Genomic DNA, 21232 nt, shown 5'->3' on the forward strand with positions numbered 1-21232 from the left:
TATATCCCATCATAGTAACATTGAATAATAGTTTAGAAAACTTTGATGCTTAGTTTCCCATTTATGCTTGGTAATCATTTATGACATTTAGTGATAGACTGATTTATGAGAGGGCAAACTCTGTCTATGCCGCTCTATCAAAATTGTTAGGTGAAAAGAACTAACTAGTTGGGAACAAGTGAATCTTCTGGACAAGAATTTTGCTACAGCGACCATACTTAGGTCATTTTCATTTTCAGAGCAAATATTGACTTTGACATCTTGGTGATGTATTCACATTCTTTTATTTGTGTTTTTGATGTTTGTTTTAAGGTAGTTATTGATTCTTCATTTGTGTACTACTAGGAATCTTCTACACTGCGGATCAAATTTTTTAAACACGATAATTTAATTAGCTACGTGAAAATGAAAAATTACTTGTGGCGGATTTGGTTATATTCATAAAGAATGGATTGATGGTCTATCAATTAAAGTTGCAAAGCCTGCTGATAGAGCTGCTTTTGCTGTCAAGAAGCTAAGCCTGCAGGTTTTTTAATTATATATGTACTGGCATTTTAAGTTACGCAAGAGTTTCTTTTTGTCTATGATGATGCTAGACGTAGAGGTGTCAAATTAGAGGGAAAAAAATTGAGCCCTAACCCACTTAATGAGAGGGCCTAAAAATATCTAAGAATAATGAACCCCAAATATATAGGCCCAAAAATATAATGCCCCAAAATTTATAAGAGGGTCTTAGGCCCAAAATCAAAAATTAATAATTTTCATTAAAATTCTCAAAATAAATAATATTTAAAAAACAAAAAATAATTTTTCCTAAAAAAAACCAATTTGTCGTAAAAGTAACATTCTGAAAATATTTTTTTTTATTCTAAAAGCAAGTTTGTCGTAAAACTACATGTATGTTATATAGATTGTTGTCAATTAATATTCATGTCAATACAAGCAGTGACGTAACAAATAAATTAATCATAATAGATTTGTAACGTAGAATGCATCATCACTACCAGAAAATATGTGATATTCAATTAACCATTCCTTAAATGCACCATACTTAATATTGAGGATTAAAGCTTTCTTCTAGCCTTTTTGTTTCACATACATACCATACCAATGCAAACACTAATTTACCAACATCTAGTTCAAATAATTTTGTTTTATAAATAGACCCTGTAAACACTATTTTATCTACTAAACAATATAATAATATCTCCATAATTATATTTAGTAATAGGAGGTCTAACAACAATATGTATAAAAGTATCTAAAACAGTAATAACATTAGTAAAATACAAACTAAAATGTAATAACAGTATGCAGTCATATAACAGTAATGACAAAACCATTATATTTATAACAAGGAGATGGATAATAATCTCATATAAAATGGATTTTGTTTGGAAATTGCCACAGTATATATTAAATATTTGGAACAAAATAAGGGCCCAGAAATAATAGATTTATTGAGGGGCTCAAAATTATGGGGCCCTAAAATAATTTCATTAGTAGAGAGTTTAATATATTAGGGCTTTAATAGGGCCAAATAATAAAGACTTTTAAATATTGGGCCTATTTGAAAGCTCTAGCTAGACGGTCCAATTGAAATAAAATTTCTTCTTTGACATTTGATCAAACAGGTGGTGAGAATAATCTAAATGACCACACTTGCAGTTGCAGTACATGTTTAACAGGTTTTTAGTGAGAAAAATGTCATTTTGAATTGTGGGGTGTTTGTTAAATATGTAATGCTGCAATACCAAGTCTTGTTGGATCCATTTTTCAGAGCACAAGCATGGTACAGAAAGGTATATTCTTGCAGGGACAGAGAAGGGTGAGTTTAAACAAGTGAAAGTACTTCTTCAAAATAGCTTGACACATGACACTATATTTTAAAGAATTTAAGGAGATTAGAAACCCTTGCAATATAATGTACTATTATTTTGTAGTTTAGGTGACGTGGTGTCACCTAGGGGTGTTCATGGTTCATGAACTGAACCGCACTGAACCACAATAACGGTTTGGTTCAGTTTTAAAAAACTATTTCAATAAAAATTCAGTTAATTGTTAAACCAATTTCAATTCAACTTATAACCGGTTCTGAACCAATTTACTTTTATAAACTGGTTTTATTATATCAAATGATTTTAGAACCAATTGTATTTTTAAAATGACATTTTTAGAATTTGATTTTTATATATATATATATATATATATATATATATATATATATATATATATATATATATATATATATATATATATATATATATATATATATATATATATATATATATGAGGAGGGATCAAATTACACCCGAAGAGTTACACCACGAGTTACACTCATTCCATAACTACATTTTGAATTGATATTTTTTAAATTCAACCGTTGGATTGAAACATAATATCATATAGATCATACCTATAAAGTTTGAGCTTAATCTATAATGATTTACTATGTCATTGAACTACATCAAAATTAACGTTATATGAAAGCTCATTTTGACGTTAATCTTTGGATATCTTGATCGTATAACAAATCATTATAGATTAAGCTCAAACTTTATAGGTATGATCTATATGATATTATGTTTCAATCCAACGGTTGAATTTAAAAAATATTAATTCGAAATGTAGTTATTGAACGAGTGTAACTCGTAGTGTAACTCTTAGGGTGTAATTTGATCCCTCCTCTATATATATATATATTAATATTATACCGAATTAATGTCCCAAAGAAAAAACTAAATAGAAGAGAAATAGTTAATGAAGATCGCAACTATGTGTTTATCTTAGACCAAATGTAATTTCAATTACTTATATAATGAGCTGTAACTTTTTATTTGATTTGTGAATAGGAATTAGTTTAAATGTAATTATTTAGTGTAATTACCGATATAGCCCTGTAACCTTTATATATACGAGAAATAATAATGAGAAAAGTATCAAGCCAAGAATTATTGACATGGTATCAGTAGGTTTTCGATCAAACCTGTGAGTTCTAGGTTAATCTTGGCTTTATTCAGCGTCACCCCATTGGGTCGCTCTTGAAATCGTCTCAGTAGATCTCGTTTCTCGGTAATTGAAATCATCTCGGTTCTCGGTAATCTCTTCCAAGATTGCGATTCTAATCTCGGGTGCTTACAAATCGTGTTTGCTTTGATCGTGTTATCGTATCGGTGTCGGCAAGTATTCTGAATTAGGGTTTTGACTCGGTGTCGGCAAGTATTCTGAATTAGGGTTTTGACTTGGTGTCGGTGAGTATCCTGAATTGGGGTGTTGATTTGGTGTCGGCAAGTATTTTCTTCAGTGTTCCGTTGGTGTTTCTTGTTTCACGTTAACAAAATTGTTACGTTAACAAAATTGTTCTTAAGTCATCTCTGATATTATGGCTTCCGAAGAAGAGATAGATCATATTTGTGTTCGTTTTACCGGAAAGAATTATCTTGTTTGAGAATTTCAGTTTCGGATGTATGTCAAAGGGAAAGGATTATGGAGTCACTTGGATGATGTCTCTTTGGCACCGTTAGAGACAACTGACTTATATGCATGGGAAATAGAAGATGCTCAGATTATCACTTGGATTCTCGGTACTATTGATCCTCACATGATTAATAATTTGCGATCTTTTTCCACTGCCCAAGAAATGTGGAACTACTTGAAGCGTATCTATAACCTAGACAACGCGGCCAAACGTTTTCAGTTGGAGCTAGACATTGCCAATTACAAACAAGGCAATCTGTCTGTTCAAGAATATTATTCTGGTTTTTTGAATTTGTGGACAGAACACTCTGCGATTATACATGTTGATGTTCCCAAGAGTTCTCTCGCGGATGTCCAAGAGGTCTACAATACTAGTAGGCGAGATCAATTTCTCATGAAGCTTCGTGCAGAATTTGAGGTTGTCAGAGGTGCTTTGCTGAATAGGAATCATGTTCCTTCTTTAGATACATGTGTTGGTGAACTTCTCAGAGAGGAACAACGTCTTGCTACTCAAGGATCCATGTCTCACGATGTTGTCATTTCTGAGTCTGCTATGTTTGCATATGCTCCTCAGAGTAGAGGTAAAGGTCGTGATATTCGACATGTCCAATGTTTCTCTTGCAAACAATTTGGACATTTTGCTCAGAGTTGCAGTAAGAAGTTTTGTAATTATTGCAAGCAGCGGGGCCATATTATCTCTGATTGTCCCACCCGTCCTCCACGATCAGCACAACGTTCGGTGCAAGCATTTCCTGCTAGTACAAGCTCTGCAGTTGGTCCTTCCATCACCAATCCATCTAATGGTGGTGCTCTCCAACCTGAAATAATCCAACAGATGGTACTTTCCGCTCTTTCAACCTTGGGAGTTCAGGGTAAGTCTTCAAATGTTTCCTGCCCGTGGTTTCTTGATTCTGGTGCATCCAATCACATGACAGCCTCTTCTGAATACTTGCACAATTTACATTCTTACCATGGTAATCAGAAAATTCAAATTGCGGATGGTAATGCTCTCTCTATCACGAATGTTGGTGACCTCAACTCTGATTTTCGAGATGTGTTTGTAGCACCTGGACTTGCTTCCAATTTATTATCTGTTGGTCAATTGGTTGATAATAATTGTAATGTAAATTTTTCTCGTGATGGTTGCCTTGTGTAGGAACAGGTGTCGGGGAAGGTGGTTGCGAAGGGGCCTAAAGTGGGAAGATTGTTTCCACTTCAGTTTATTTCTAGTCATTTATCTCTTGTTTGTAATAATGTCTTGAATGCTTATGAGGATTGGCATAGAAAATTGGGTCATCCTAACTCTGCTGTTTTATCTCATTTATTTAAAACTAGTTTATTGGGAAATAAAAATGTTGTTTCTAATGCCTCTCTTTCATGTTCTGTTTGCAAATTAGCTAAAAGTAAAACACTTTCTTTTCCGTCTGGTGCTTATCGGGCTTCCTCTTGTTTTGAAATGATTCATAGTGATGTATGGGGTATGTCTCCTGTAGTTTCTCATGCTCGCTATAAATATTTTGTCACATTTATTGATGATTATAGTCGTTTTACTTGGATATATTTTCTTCGGTCTAAATCTGAAGTGTTTTCTATGTTTAAGAAATTTCTGACATATGTTGAAACTCAATTTCATGAAAATGTTAAAATTTTTCGCTCTGATTCTGGTGGTGAGTACATGTCTTGTGAGTTTCAAGAATTTCTTCAACAAAAAGGTATTTTGTCTCAACGATCTTGTCCCAATACCCCCCAACAAAAAGGGATGGCAGAACGCAAGAATCGTCATTTGCTTGATGTGACCCGCACTTTACTTCTTCAAGCTTCTGTACCACCCCGATTTTGGGTGGAGGCTCTTTCCACAGCTGTCTTCTTGATCAATCGTCTTCCTTCTACGGTTATTGATCTCGATTCTCCTTTTTTTCGTCTTTTTAAAATTCAGCCTAATTATAATGATTTACATACTTTTGGATGTGTTTGTTTTGTTCACTTACCTCCATTTGAAAGGCATAAGCTTGGAGCGCAGTCTGTTCAATGTGCGTTTATGGGGTATAGTCACTCTCATAAGGGATTTGTGTGTTATGATGTCACTAACCATCGTTTTCGCATTTCTAGGAATGTGACATTTTTTGATAATCAGTTTATGTTTCCATGTGTTTCTCCTGTCATGAATGATATTGTTACTCTTCCTAAGTTTTCTATTATGCCTCAATCTATAGAACATTATAAACCAGGTCATGTATATGTCAGAAAACACAAACAGCAGGTTCCCACACCCCTTCCCGACGCTGAACCGCCACCTGCTCCTGTAACGGTTGAACCACGACGTTCTGGTCGAATATCTCGAGCACCAGATAGATATTCACCAGACAGGTATGATTCCTCACATACTTCTCTGACTGCCACACTCTCTAGCATATCTATTCCTACTTGCTATTCACAGGCTGTTAAAGATGTACGTTGGATAAAAGCAATGAATGAGGAACTTCAAGCTCTTCAAGAGAATTTCACATGGGATATTGTCTCTTGTCCTCCTGATGTTAAACCCATTGGCTGCAAATGGGTGTATTCTGTGAAATTGAATTCTGATGGGTCTCTCAACCGTTTCAAGGCTCGCTTGGTTGCCTTAGGAAACAAGCAGGAATATGGAATTGATTATGATGAGACATTTGCACCGGTTGCCAAAATGACATCTGTTCGTACGGTACTCTCTATAGCTGCTTCTAACGGGTGGGCTCTTCATCAATTAGATGTGAAAAATGCTTTTCTTCATGGTGACCTGACGGAAGATATTTATATGACTCCTCCTCAAGGTTTATTTCCGTCATCTAAGGGTGTGTGCAAGCTCAAACGCTCCTTATATGGTTTGAAACAAGCGCCTAGAGCATGGTATGAAAAATTCCGCTCCACTCTACTTGGGTTTTCCTTTACTCAGAGTCAGTACGATTCTTCTCTATTTATTCATAGAACATCTACTGGAATTGTCCTACTTCTTCTGTATGTTGATGATATGATTATTACTGGTTCTGATCATGCTTCCATTCAAAGCCTTAAACAGCAGTTACAAACAGCGTTTCATATGAAAGATCTTGGTAATTTGCATTATTTTCTTGGTCTTGAGGTTCATTCTACATCCAAGGGCATATTCCTCCATCAACACAAGTATGCCACAGATTTAATTTCTATGGCTGGTCTGCAATCGGCTAATCCAGTGGATACTCCTCTTGAGGTTAATGTTAAATATCATCGTGATGATGGTGATCTGTTGCATGATCCCTTATTGTATCGTCAACTCGTGGGTAGCCTTAATTACTTGACTATTACTCGCCCTGACATATCATTTGCTGTTCAACAAGTAAGTCAATTCATGCACTCTCCTCGCCACCTTCACTTGGCAGCAGTTCGTCGTATAATTCGTTACTTGAAGGGAAGCTCTCATCGTGGTTTATTCTTTCCTACTGGAGTTCCTCCTAAATTGAGTGCTTATAGTGATGCCGATTGGGCAGGGTGCCCTGATACTCGACGATCTGTCACTGGTTGGTGCATGTTTCTTGGCTCTTCATTGATCTCATGGAAAAGTAAGAAACAAGCGAGAGTCTCTAAATCTTCTACTGAATCTGAGTATCGTGCCATGTCTGCTGCTTGTTCTGAAATAATTTGGCTTCGTGGTCTTTTGGCTGAACTTGGATTTCCTCAAATAGAGCCAACTTCACTTTATGCTGACAATACAAGTGCCATCCAAATTGTTGCGAATCCTGTTTTTCATGAACGCACCAAACATATTGAAGTTGATTGTCACTCAATCCGTGACGCTTATGATGACAGAATAATATCACTTCCTCATGTCAGTACTCAGTTGCAGATTGCAGATATTCTTACCAAGGCTGTTCCGCGTCCACGTCATCAGTTTCTTGTTAGCAAATTGATGCTCATTGACAAGCAGCATCAATTTGAGGGGGATGTGAATAGGAATTAGTTTAAATGTAATTATTTAGTGTAATTACCGATATAGCCCTGTAACCTTTATATATACGAGAAATAATAATGAGAAAAATATCAAGCCAAGAATTATTGACATGATTGAAATCCTATCAAATTGTATTTGACTAGAAAATTCTAGTATTCTCTCCTTAACCTTGCTACTATAGCGTAAAATGTGGTATAGTTTAAATCAAGTTTTTATTTTGAACTCTTTTAAAATTAATTTTTTTAATTTCATATGAAATTTAAAATTTTATATTAAAAAGTAATATTTTTAGAATATACTTTTTCCGAAAATTTTTATTTTTGCTTTCAGTGAAAAATATTTTTGTATTTAAATTTTTTTATTTTTTTTAAAAATTAGTATTTTTAATTTTTTAGAATTTTTTTATTATTTTATGAAAATTTAATTTATATATTTAAACCAGTTTATAAAAAGAAACTGGTTCTGAACCAGTTTTAAACTGAATTTGAATTGTTTAAATTAAATGGTTCAGTTCATTAACCATTTAAGTGGTTCAGTTTTTTTATGGTGCAATGCAATTTAATTTCAAGTATACAATTCAGTTAACCATATTTCTGAACACCCCTAGTGTCACCCAGCTAGCTTCCGTTAAAAGTAATATATGTCACCTTCTTTTTGAAACCCCCGCAATATAATGTATTATTTTATAAGGATTATTATTCGAATAAAATTTGTATAGGAATTAATATTGAATTATGGATTATTCATATTTCAATTGGACCGTCTAACATATCTAACATAATAATTATATTTTTAATATTTTTTATTAAAAATTATAACAAATATTATTTTAGATATTTTGCCATCTGTTATAAGTTTCATTGAATTTTAAGTTTAGAAATTATTAAAATTTAAAGCTAATTTAAATATATTTTTATAAAAATTATTTTTGAAATATATTTAAAACAAATGTAATTATGTTTTAATCTTCATAATATATATTTATGTTACTTGATGTTAAAATTAATTTACTAATTTATAAAAAATAAGTTAAAAATAATTTTTACTATTTCAAATTTATTTTTAAAAATATCAAGACAAAACCATTTTTTTAAGTTATAAAAACAGCCCAAAATATATGTTCCTTGGTCTAATTATTTTAACAAACATTCAAGATGAAAAAGTCATTTACCTTTTGAGATGAGATGATATGAGAATAGGGAGAACTAGAGGCATATAAATGGTTGTTATGGAAATTGTTAACTATGTTGTAATTCTTTTTTACATACTTGAAAATAGGTTGAAGGAGAGATTAAGGAGTAATAAGAGTTGGAGTGAAAATATATAATTATAATTACATTAGTCACAGGATAAAAGTTTCCCAGATTTTATTATAAAATCAAACTTAAGGGTTTGTGAGCTAAGAGTTTTGGGCCTAATAGAACCCCAAATATATGGGACCATGCAATATATCAAAAACTTTGAGAAACTCTTATTACATTTCTTGAGATTTTTCGATATCATATGTGCTTTCAAAATTACCTTCTGTTTTTAGAGGTGTATCCCCAAACACACTTTTTTTCAATTAGCGTGAAAATATTCCGTAGGTGCATTTACAAAATTTGTCCATATGTACATTTACTTTAATATTCCAGAAATAGCAAACCAGAAAATCAACATTGCAACGAAAAAACAATTTTGATAGATTAAAATTGACATTACATTGATGATTTCAATAGAAAATTAAATTACATTTCAGTAGCCCAGTGGACGCTTGCACATCTCTAAGATTTGCTCGACCGTTCTTTGTACCGTCGTTAAGAACTCGAGCGGGATTTTCTCTTCGAAATCAGAATACGTTCGCCACATCGCCAAAATATCCTCTCGGTTCTTGAGCTCAAAGTTGTTGAAAACGACATTTCCTCCGTTGTCAAGTGAAGGTGAACGATACTCGAGCTTCACAACCTTTCGTTTGTCTCTGTAAGGTAGGAGATAGTGGATTTCGTCAATGATATCGTCGAGCGAGGTTTAGTCGTTGAGTTTGAATGTCCGCTCAGGTATTCTACCGTCAGAGTAGGAGACATTTGTGACATACCAACAAATGTTGATATCATATTGAGACATTTTTGTATTTGTGTGAAATACAACATAAGAAACCCAAATTTATAGAAAACCTAGGTGAATATGGACCACCCATTTTCTGTCACTGAACTTTCCGTAGGTATATCCACAGAAAGAACTTAGATATTTTGTTTCCGTAGGTATATCTACGAAAAAAATCCAAAGTTTGCAAATTAAGAATCTTCCGTAGATACATCTACGAAACTTTCGTTGTTAATTTTCAGAACAGAACAATATTGCATAACAGAATAATATTGCTGCCTTTGATTTGTTGCACCAAAGAGTTGAACTTTTGAAGTGAAAAATGATATTGATGATTTAAGGTTTTTAGGTTGCTGGAGGTGAGTGTTGAAGAAGAAAACCAACAATAAGAGAGTGATCATGTTGATTCAAACTATATCAGATAATTTGGGAGCTACATCTACAAAATATTTTGGTGCTAAGACGTTCCGTATATGTAGCTACGGAAAAACCCTTGAACTAAATTAATTTGACGTTAGAAATTTTTTCTAACGTTTACAAATTTAAAATACTTGCATAGATGTAACTCCGAAAAAAAATTTAACAAAAAAATATACTTCCTAATATGTATCTCCGAAATCAAAGAGCATAAATCGAATATCACTAGGTACCTAAGACTATCAGGGAATGAATTGAGATATGATTAAATATACTCCAAGCTGCCATCATAAATGCTAAAAAGGTTTGGTGAGATCTATTTTTGCTTGTAAGATAATATGGTTATTTTATTCGACATTATTCAATCAAAATTAATTTATATGAATAAATTTGAAAGGGGTATTACAAATTAATATTTACTCCATTTTTAAAAGTAATTATATGACTAATTTTTATTGAATATTATATAAATTACACAAAATTCTTCAAAAAAATATATAATTTAGAAAGAAAAAATCATATGAAATGTCATTCATAAAAAGTTATTTTTAAATGTTAATATGTTCTCTAAGAAAAAATGTTAGTAAATTATAAGTTGAAATATTCAATCAAAATTAATCATATGAATAAATTTGAAAGTGATATCTACAAATTAATATGTTCTCCATTTTTAAATGTATTTATATGATTAACTTTTATTAAATATTATATAAATTACTCAAAATTCTTCAAAAATATATTTAGAAGAAAAAAATTCATATGATCTACTATATTCATAAGTTATTTTTAAATGTTAATATGTGCTCTAAAAAAACATGTTAGTAATAAATTATAAATTAAAATATTCTCTTAAAATGTGCGTGTTTGATTTTTTTTAGAAGATTTTTAAATTCTTAGGTTCGGACTCGCTTTTCTATGTAATATAATGTCTTTGTATATATCAACTTAGCTATTTAACTTAAAAAAATGTTAATCTCTTGCTTTGACTTCTCCTTTTAATATCATTAATTACTATTGACAACTACCATACAAAATGGCATATTTTGTAAAAGAGAAAAAGGAGAAGAAAATGACATAATCGATACAAGGCACATACAAAGTAAAAAATTTAATAGTTAACTAAATCATGCCTGCAGTAACCTTACAAAAAGAATATTATTTCATTGTGGAGAGCCTTTTAAAAATTATTTAAAGAATAATTAATTGCAGTACAGTAACTAATATAAACAAGCACATATAGTCACTGGTATCATAAATGGCTCTGCAAGTGTGGGGAAGGAGAAGTAATTGTATTTGCATGCGTTATGCATGGTTCATCTCAGCGTGGTATAGTGGTTGAAGCATGTTACCCTACCTACCTTGCTATAGTGCATATATATAAAAATACAAATGCAAATATTTAACTAATTCTTAACTTATATTTGTATAGCTTTTTCCTTTTTCTCCCTTTGTCGTTATAGGTATCTTTAATTTAATGCATATGATTAAGACATGAGGTCTTTTTATCTTGACATAAAGCTATAGATAAATGGAGTGATATTCTTTGGTCGTTGTCGCATTACAATGTTAAAGACAAGCACATGGTAGGGTCCAAATGTTCAATATATATAACTGGATGTGTCCCTTCCTTAGATCTATCGTATATATAAAGACTTGTTTACATTTAAAATTTCAGATATGCTATTCATACACCTATATTTTACACCTAGACTCAATTCACTGTTCATAAATATTGTGAACAGTGACAAAAATAGTGAATAGTAGCATGAATAACAGTGATCGTAAATAGTAATATGAACAATATATGAATATATGAATAGTGGTAACATAAAATGGATTAATTAGATATAAAAAGTTGGTTAATATAGTTTGTTGTTTGGTTAATAACGACTCATATATTAAAAATAATTTTTTTAGTAGTAAAATAAAATTGGTTAATAATATATAAAATATTGGTTAATAAAGGGATGAAATTGGTTAATAAGCGCCTATATATTTAAATTATTCAATAACAAAGTAAAGTTGGTTAATGAAGTGTATAATGTTGGTTAATGTAGTCATGAAGTTGGTTAATAAGCACTCAGATGTTAAAAATAATTTAGTAAAATAAAATTGATTAATAAAGTACAGAATGTTGGTTAATGAAATGATGAAATTGGTTAATCATACCGTTTTTATATTACTCTTCTTTAATTTAAAAAAAAATATTTTAAAAAATTAATATTTTTTTTAATAAAAACATTGTTCACCGCAATGGTGTAGAGTAAATAAGATGCAGTATACTTTAGGTGTGAGAATAACACTTTTGTTAAAATTTATTAAGTTGTTATGCAAACATTTAAATATATAAGATTTAATCTTTTTGATTCGAATGAAGGATAAATTAATATAAAATAACTGACCTTTTGAATTTGATTGCAATGCACCTCTTTATTTGTCATCTATGTGCTTGATCAATTGACTTATTTGAATCTCAAGTTTGTGATTGAGGCGTCGTCTTATTTTTTTTCTTGACCATGAATATTTGAATAAATTTATTTAGAGTATTTTTCAACTTCTTTTCATTTTGATAACTCTAAAATTGTTGTCTATTGAATTGTCTAGTGTCATATTTTCATCTTTGGTTGTAGTTATTGTCTATTTGAAACGTTGTCCTCCTTAGAAATTGACGTTGTCTTTCCGGTAAAGATTTTACTTTTAGTTGTTCACATAACTGATTTCCTTGTCATTAGGGGAACAATAGTCAATTCGATGGTCATCTGCACACAATTCACAAAATGAAATTTATTCGTGCTTACTAGAAATCTCTTGCATATATTTAAATTGTTGTGAAAATTCTTATAGTTACTTTAACAATCCCTCCACGGTTTACAAGAGTGGTTTGTTTTGTGCAAGCATTGTGTCATTTATATTTTGTTTCAATACTCTTGGTTTTCTTTCGCTAACTCCTTTATTATACTGATCTTGTTGGTCACTAAATATCATTCTTTAATAGATACAAACTGCATTTTCAACACTTTTTGCCATTAACAAACCACTAGCAATGGCATCTAGTAACAACTTTGAATGTTGTAAAAATCTATTTTTAAAGATGTGGATTTGTTTAAGTCATCCAAACTATGATTTGAACATCACCTTAATATTGACTAGTATCTTTTCATGCTTCACATTAGGTTTGAGTTTCACCTTATGAAAAGACTATTATTGTTGTTTTTGCTTCCATGAACTTATTTAATGAGACAAATCAATTAAGGAACTTCTCTTTCAATACATTCCAATTAGTCATGGTTTGTGTAGTCTAATTAAGGTACCAATCTTTTTCCTTCCCTAAGAGAGAAAATGGAAATACTCAAAAACATAATTTCTTCAAATTCTTTTTCAACTCCAAGGGCTCTTATATCTCATAAATTTTCGTGAGACGGTGGTAGGGATCTTTATGATTAAGTCCAGCAAAAATATTAGCATAAATTATTTGAATTAACCCTATTTTTATTTTCAATTGCCTTACATTTCTTGGATGTTGTCCTAAGTGACCTAGTCTTCTTGCGCTGTTAAAATATGGAATTTCATCACCACTAGTGTTTTTGTGGTTGTTATTGTTATTGTTGTTCTTATTGTTGTTTTTTTTACAACTTTTGTATGGTCTTAATTTTCTGCCATTTATGATGTGGGTGTTTGCTTCACTTTTTGTAGATCCTACGAATTCCCTTAATTATTTCATGAGCATCAAAATATGACCAAAATCATTTTCTTAACCATTATAGATATACAACTCACCATCTTATTACCTTAATTTTGGGTCTTTGATAAAATAACCATTATTATAGAAAACCTTAAATAAACTTCTTATGTGTTTCAAACAACGAAAAAGGAACAATGTAAATACCATGACGAGATACATATAGTAGATCATACACACATTATACTAGATCATACATACATATAGTAGAACATACCTTTACTGAAAAGTGAATATTTGATGACCAAGGACCACCACACGCAACTTTCAATGTCTTAAACAACCTCGAGGGACCAAAAATTTTAGTGCTTATGTTGAGAAATAAAATGTGAACTGCTTCAATGCTACAATGTCTTGCCTTCTCAATATTGCCCGTGATTTCTAGTTTTTCATAAGAAATTAGAGATGGAAGAGGGTTTGTGAATTATGTTTCAAGTTGAGTCGTGTTTTTAATCCATTTTAAGGTTCCAATTCTATTTTTGCAGTTTTGTATTTTCATTGAGTTTGTCTTTGTTTATTTGATTAAAGCTTCTTTATCCATTGTGGCGTCCAATTAAGCATCCTATACATATATCACTCCCCTAAAAAGAATGTCAAGTTGACCTACCATGTAATCTTCCATTAGTTGGATTTAACTTGAAGGACTAATATTATAAACGGCACGCTTTGGTGAGTTGTTATTTGTATGGGGTACTTCTTTTGGAATTCATGGTTCCACTAGTTATGTTGAAATTTTTTATCTTTGGTCATTTTTTTCTTCTTTTTAGTAAGCGATGACTATCACTAATAATAAATAATAAAACATATTTTGCTAAGATCATATTTTCAATTCAAAAAACAAAACGAGTTGTGTCTAGAATTACTGTAGACTCAAAAAAGTGAACCCAAATACATATTAAGTAGTAAGAAAGTAGGTGATTGTAATTTTTAAAAATTACAATACGTGACAACCCCAATTGAGTAAGGATTGTCAGATATTTTAGGATATTTTAAGGGGTGGGGAGCTAGCTCGCGTAAGGGGTGAGAAGTTTTGTATATCTGGTTTTCTATATGGGAATGAGATTGTTCTCGTCACCTCACCTCTATCCTTGAGGTATTATATAGTATTCTTGAGCTTGGGTCCTAGGCCTTTCGGGAATAGAAACTACTATTAACAAGATGCATAAGTGGATGGTTAACTCACCATTATTTATGATATCATGTTCAATTGACCCCTTCTTTATTGTTAAGGAATGAGGACACGTCATTCCACCATTTCCCCATATAAGGAAAACATTACCAAAGGGAGGCGACATGATTAATGTAAAGGGTGACATCTACAGTAAATCGCGTCTAAATGGAAAATGGGCGATTTGAAAGGCGTTATGGACTCAACTCAGGCGCCTAGTCTCTTCCTTAGTTGTTACTAGTCCTCTCAAGAGGGATTGTAAAGGAAGAAGTTTTTTAGATTATCTTCCTTTATTATGGCACCCTTGAGAGGCCCTTATATGGAATACTTCAAAAGGGTCTTAGCTAGGTTTTTCTGCTTAGAATTCAATTGAGTCCCTAAAGAGAGGCTTTAGTTAAGTCCCTCATGGAGGAACTTTAGTTGAGTACCTCAGTTGAAAATTTATTTGAAAACCTTAGGCGAGACTTTAGTTGAGTCCCTCGGGAGATACTTTAGTTGAGTCTCTCAGGCAAGACTTTAGTTTTCTTATGTGAATGAAGTTTATGCAACCTCTTTCTAAGACGCCAAGGATCTTATAGTGGAATTCCATCATTCATATTGTCATTTCTAAGACGACAAGGATATAATAGTGAAAGTCTTGAGTTCATATTTCCCTTTTCAAGGTGAAAATGATCTTTTAGTTGAAGTTCGACATTCTTATTGTCATTTTTATGGCAGCAAGGATCTTCTAGTGGAATTCGAGCATTCATATTTCCCTTTTCAAGGCTGCAAGAATTTTCTAGTGGAAGTTTAACATTCATAGTGACTTTTTCAAGGCAGAAAGGATCTTCTATTGGAAGTTCGACATTCATATTGACCTTTTTAAGGCGGCAAGAATCTTTCACTAGAAGTTCAACATTCATAAAGCACTTTCGCGGTGGCAAGGATCTTCCAATCGAAATCCAATATTCATATTTTTATCAAAGCCAAAATAATATGTTGCAAACAGTGAAAGTTTTAAAGAGATTCATACATTGATAGGTGACTCACACTACTTATAATCACCTATAATAATATCTTAGATTGATAGAATTAAAATTTATTGGAATGAGTCGTCCATCTAACTCATCGAGCTTATAGGCTCAATGAGGAAGCTTCAGGTGGATGCGATATGGCCCTTCTCAATAGGGTTTCAATTTTCCCTCCTGGGTGGGTATCATATCCTAATTTTTACCCATAAGACCCCAGGTCTTCCATTTACTATATTTCTCATCATTATTCGGTCATTCATGCATGTATCATGTTGACCAAAAGTCAACCTTAAGCTAGCCTTTGCATCTTTTTAAAGTAAAAAACCCGAGAATCGCATTTCATTGTATTTCATGCATTTTTCAGCGTCTCAGGTGTCTTTTTGAATCATTATACGTTTTTCACAATAAAATTTTGGTTCTATAGGTAGACCGGTAAAAGTGAATCGACACTGTGCAAAAAATTAACGGGAAAAATATTTCGAGTTTTGACCCTTTAAGTTTGAAAACACCTTTTTGCCTTTGCTTGTCTATTTGAACCTCTCTTTTTTCTTTAGTGTGTCAAAGAAGTGGAAAGCCTTATCATGTGCACGGAAAAGAAAATGAGATAAGGCGGTTAGGCACCCTATCATTTGTTGAACCTCTTTCATGTTGGAGGGATTCCTCATATTAATAATGGCTTGAGACTTGTCAGGATTCGCTTTTATGCCTCTCTTGGTCAGCTTGAAACCAAGGAATTTGCCATTATTCACATAGAATGAACATTTGGCAGGATTCAAACATGTGTTGTACTTACTGGATGACTCTAGGTCATCTTGTGAATTCGTCGCATGACTTTTCTCTTTTGAAGTCTTCACTATCATATATATATATACACCTCTAGGTTGTGTCCTATTTACTTTGAGATAACAACATCCATGACTATCTGATATGTAGTGTCTGATTTCTTGAGCCTAAAGGGAATGAAATTGTAATAATAGTTACCATGATTGTACATGACTGTTGTCTTGGGAGAATCCATAGGATCCATCTTAATATGGTTGTATCTGGGGTAGGTGTCCATAAAGTTAAGTGTTTTATAGCCTGAAGACCCGTAAATTAGACGATCTATATTAGGTAGAGGGTGTATATCCTTTAAGCATGCATCATTGAGGTTAGTGAAATCGATGCACATACATCATTTGTTTGATGCTTTATTTACTAAGACCGCATTAGCTAGCCATTATGGGTATTTTACCTCTATTATGAAGCTGAAACCTGTTATCTTATACTCGTCCTCAATAGTTTTCCTTTTTCCCTCGCTAATCTTGCACTTTCTTCAAGATACCGGTTTCACGGTGGGATCAACTGTGAGATGATGACACACCACTATGGTATCCAAGCCTAGTATATCATAAGGTGTCAAGGAGAACAAGTTGATGTTACTTTTGAGCATGGCAACCAAGTCTAATAGCTTGGTGACTTGGTAGTTCAAAGGTCCAATATTGACCTCACTCAAGTCTTTTATTAGGGTAAGTACTCCATTCTCTACCCCAACCTAGGGTCCCAGCTTACTACGTTGACGTCACTTACATTTTGGATGACGGTCGGCGTCCTAGGTGAGAGGACCCCTCCTTATTTCTAGGTTGTTCTAATAGATTTCATGGGCAATCTCCTGGCCCCCTAACTACATTGACCATCCATCATGCAATGGGTATTTGAGGCTTATATGAAAGGTGGAGAAGACCGCCCCTAATAAGCTAAGGGAGGGTCTCCCTAGGATGGCGTTTTGGCACTCCTTGTTGAGCCGAACGTTGTTTTAAGCATTATGTGACCCTTTACTTGTACCGGTTTTCCTAAAAGGCCAATCAAAGAACCTTGAAAAGCTATGATGTTGTTGGGGTCGAGTTAGACCTTTGGGAGGTGTCATACGGTGAACTGACTTTTTATAATCGAAAATGTACGGTAAGCAAGAGTCGCCACCGACTTTTATTTTATCCAAATAACGGAAAGGCTAAAAGAACAGTAAAATACCTTTTAAAAAGATTTTGAGTTCGGGGGGTAAATTATGCAAAGGGAAGGTTTAAAAAGCACCCTTTGCATCCATGGTTTTCCATGGGCTCTTAATTTGCTTTGCTCTTTTTGTTTCAGAAATGTAGAAGAAGTGAATACGGACTTTAGCTCGTAAATGAGCGTAGCCATATTGAAGAATTATGAGAAAGAATATTTGAAAATGTTTTTAGAGCAAGGCAAAGCAATTAAGGGCAATTTACCTTATAGTTTTGAGAATCTGTTCTTTTAGCCTTTCAGGGTGAAAGGGTCTATCCTTGCCATAAGAGGGCAGGAAGCCTTTCATTTGGAGGTTTGAAGGGTCATTGAAATATCCTTCGCCATAAGACTGACCCATGCCATAGGGAGGCAGGTAGTCTAAGGGAAAGATCAGAATAGCCTTTCGTAGGCAGCCAGAGGATACCTTAGCCTTTTTCGTAGGCAACTTCCGAGGGTCGAGATCATGCATATCGAAGGCAGCATCATTAGGGACCATGATCTAAATCGAGGCAACTGGCTAAGGTATCCTCGTATTCGAGGGACTGGCTATTCTGCAAAATAACACAAGGCAACAGGCAACAAGGCAACAGCAGCAAGGCAACAGAGAGGTTACCCCAAAAGTGTGCGTGTGTGCAACAATCACATAGTTCAATTCGAAATATATTATCTTGTAATTTAATGACTCTAGTTCAGTTCAGAGTTGCACTCCCTAAGATTACTAACCACGCAGTTTAACATAAAGCAGTAATAATAGCAATATGGGGAAGGGGAAAATGAAACCAGCGGATCCCCAATAGGGTTTGGCATAAGTAATAATAAAAGACAGAAAATATCAGGGTTAAGGTTTAGGGTTACCAATACTCGTGGCTTCGGCAATCGACAAACCCTGAAAATTGGAAAAGAAAGAATAAACAGAAGGGTGAGTGCATTATCAGTTCGGAGGCAAACAGAATTAACCCTAAAAATAAAGAATAAAGAAATTTAAAATAAATAAAGCAAATGGGCGCTTAGCTTCGAATTTGATCTGATATGGTTGGCGGGAAGTCTCGAAGGTACCCCTGAAAAAGGCAAAGGCAAAAAGTATGAAGGCAAGACAAACCCCGATTTTAAAAGGAAACAAAATTGACTTTTAATTTTAATAAATAGGATACTTAGCTTTGAGTCTGGATCAGGCGCGTTGTCGGAAGGAACCATGTTGATAACCCTGAAAAGGCGTAAAAGAAATATTTAGTGTAGGGCATGTTCTTCGTAAACCCTGATTAGGGTACGAATTTAAATAAGAAAACACAAACGATTTAATTAATTATTGGTCCGCGACCTAATTAATTAAATCGATGGCAAAAAAAAAAAGATTAAAATGTATGACATTCTCATAATTTTCATTAATTAAAACAATTATTCATGGTTTTCTAAAAAATATTCAACTAGATAAAACCAATTAAATAAAATAATTAAATAAATAAGATAAATGTTTTATTATAAATAAATAACTAAAAATAAAAAGTTTTTTTTAAAAAAAATAAAAAGTTTTATTTTATATATAAACAAACATATATGTATATATATATAACTAAAAACAGTTTATATAATAATAAATAAATAAAATTAAAAAAAGCTTAGCTTAGGATCTTGTGTGGTGGAGTCCTCGAAGGTGTATGGTGGACTTCATTCTTGTGGCCTTCAGATCTAGCTCTGATGAAGATCTGGTCATCCTATGGTGAAACGATGAGGTCATACGGTAAGGGTGCGCATCCCATACACACTGGATCTGCAAGAAACAAGAGTTTGAAAATTTAACAAAATAAGATGCAAGAGGCAGGGTTCGAACCCGTGCCCTTGAGTGAGAAGACCTTAAGACGCTACTCTTTGCCACTACGCCACTTTTCGTTCGCTGCAAATTATCCTTCACTAAATAATATATACAAATAATAATAATAAATCAAATAAATAAAAAAAAAATTAAAACAACACGTTTCGCGGCCAGCACTGTTTCTCTTCAACCTTCGTGTTTTCTACAAACACACAGACTTTTTAGCCGCGATTTTTAGGTGTGGCTATTTGCTCTCCTCCTCAAAACCTGCAAATCAATGCAAATAAACACGAAAAAATGGTACAGACGGAATGCACAGAGCCTCACGAATCCAATGAGCTCCTTAATTTGGCATGAAATTGCTTCTAAATACTTTTCCCCAAAATCAAGAATACGAACCCTAACTATGGTGGATCGTGATACCTGCAACTAAATACAAAATTAACGGCACAGAAAGCTTCTAATCATTCTCACGATCAATAATATATATCAATATGTTATTTATGATGACCGTATGATCGTAATCGAATTCAAGAAATTTGATACAAACCGCGGCTTTTGTAGAGACGGTTCTGGATGTTCTGGACGCTGATACCGATCCAATCTCCCTCAGAGAGTGTCGAGCTAGCTTCTACGATCCTCAGAATGGCTTGAATTGATCGAATTCTCAGTCTGTAGAAATCTGGAATGCCACGGTTTTTATGATTCTGTTAGCGTCCTTTGGTGCCAAGTCCTCCTCTTTACTGGTTCTCTTTTCTGCAACAATCAATAAAACAATAAAACTGGTACAAGTGTTAATTTTTTGTGTTATAGTTAGTGTGATGGAAATTCATTATAGAAATTCTATATGGAAATTCTATATTGTTATGTTAATTCATGGCCTCTTGGGGTAACTTGTAGAATTGGTTCCTGAAAAAGATAGAAAAAAAATTGTATATACGTGAGTGGAGAGAATGAAGAAATAAGGGTTTGAAAAAAAAGGTTTTTTTGTCTCCGTTAGAATGTGATAAATTGTTAGTTTATATAGGAAAAATATTAGGTAAATAAAAAAGGGAAGTAAATTAATTTGATAAATCTCAATAATCAAAAATTCAAAATTCAATTAAATTGATTTTGATTTTGTGACTATTTTAATCAATCAAATCAAATTATTTCTAAAACTATAAAAGTGAATAAAATCTTTTCAAATTCTTTTTTTATTTTATGATTTTTTTGTATATTTTTATGATAAAAATAGAAAAAAAGAAAAAAAATAATATTTTTAAAATGTCTAATAAATAAATACGAAAATAATATTTAAATAATAAAAAAATAAATTTTTTGTGATTTTTGAATATAAATATAAATTTAAAATAAAATCGAAACCAAAGTTAGAGACAAATAACATGGGCAACATGTCAGTAGTGGAATTCGAATTCGGGACTGCATACCTGCAAACCTTACCTCCTTACCAATTGTGTCATATCATTTGTTCAAAATAAATTGACATTTGCAAATATATGAGGGCAAATTTTGGGGTATGACAGCTGCCCCTGTTCAATCT

The 21232-nt window shown here is 32.8% G+C and overlaps 1 long non-coding RNA gene across 1 annotated transcript; it reads right to left on the reverse strand.

Annotated features, from left to right (window-relative positions):
* Window positions 1–17785: 17785 nt before the first annotated feature.
* Window positions 17786–20717, reverse strand: LOC131622217 (uncharacterized). Its single transcript, XR_009289783.1, has 2 exons — window positions 20240–20717; window positions 17786–20118 (listed from the first exon to the last, which is right to left on the reverse strand). It is a non-coding gene; the product is annotated as an uncharacterized LOC131622217 (long non-coding RNA).
* Window positions 20718–21232: the final 515 nt, after the last annotated feature.

This window comes from Vicia villosa, unplaced genomic scaffold, assembly GCF_029867415.1.
Source record: "Vicia villosa cultivar HV-30 ecotype Madison, WI unplaced genomic scaffold, Vvil1.0 ctg.000025F_1_1, whole genome shotgun sequence".
NCBI lineage: Eukaryota > Viridiplantae > Streptophyta > Magnoliopsida > Fabales > Fabaceae > Vicia > Vicia villosa.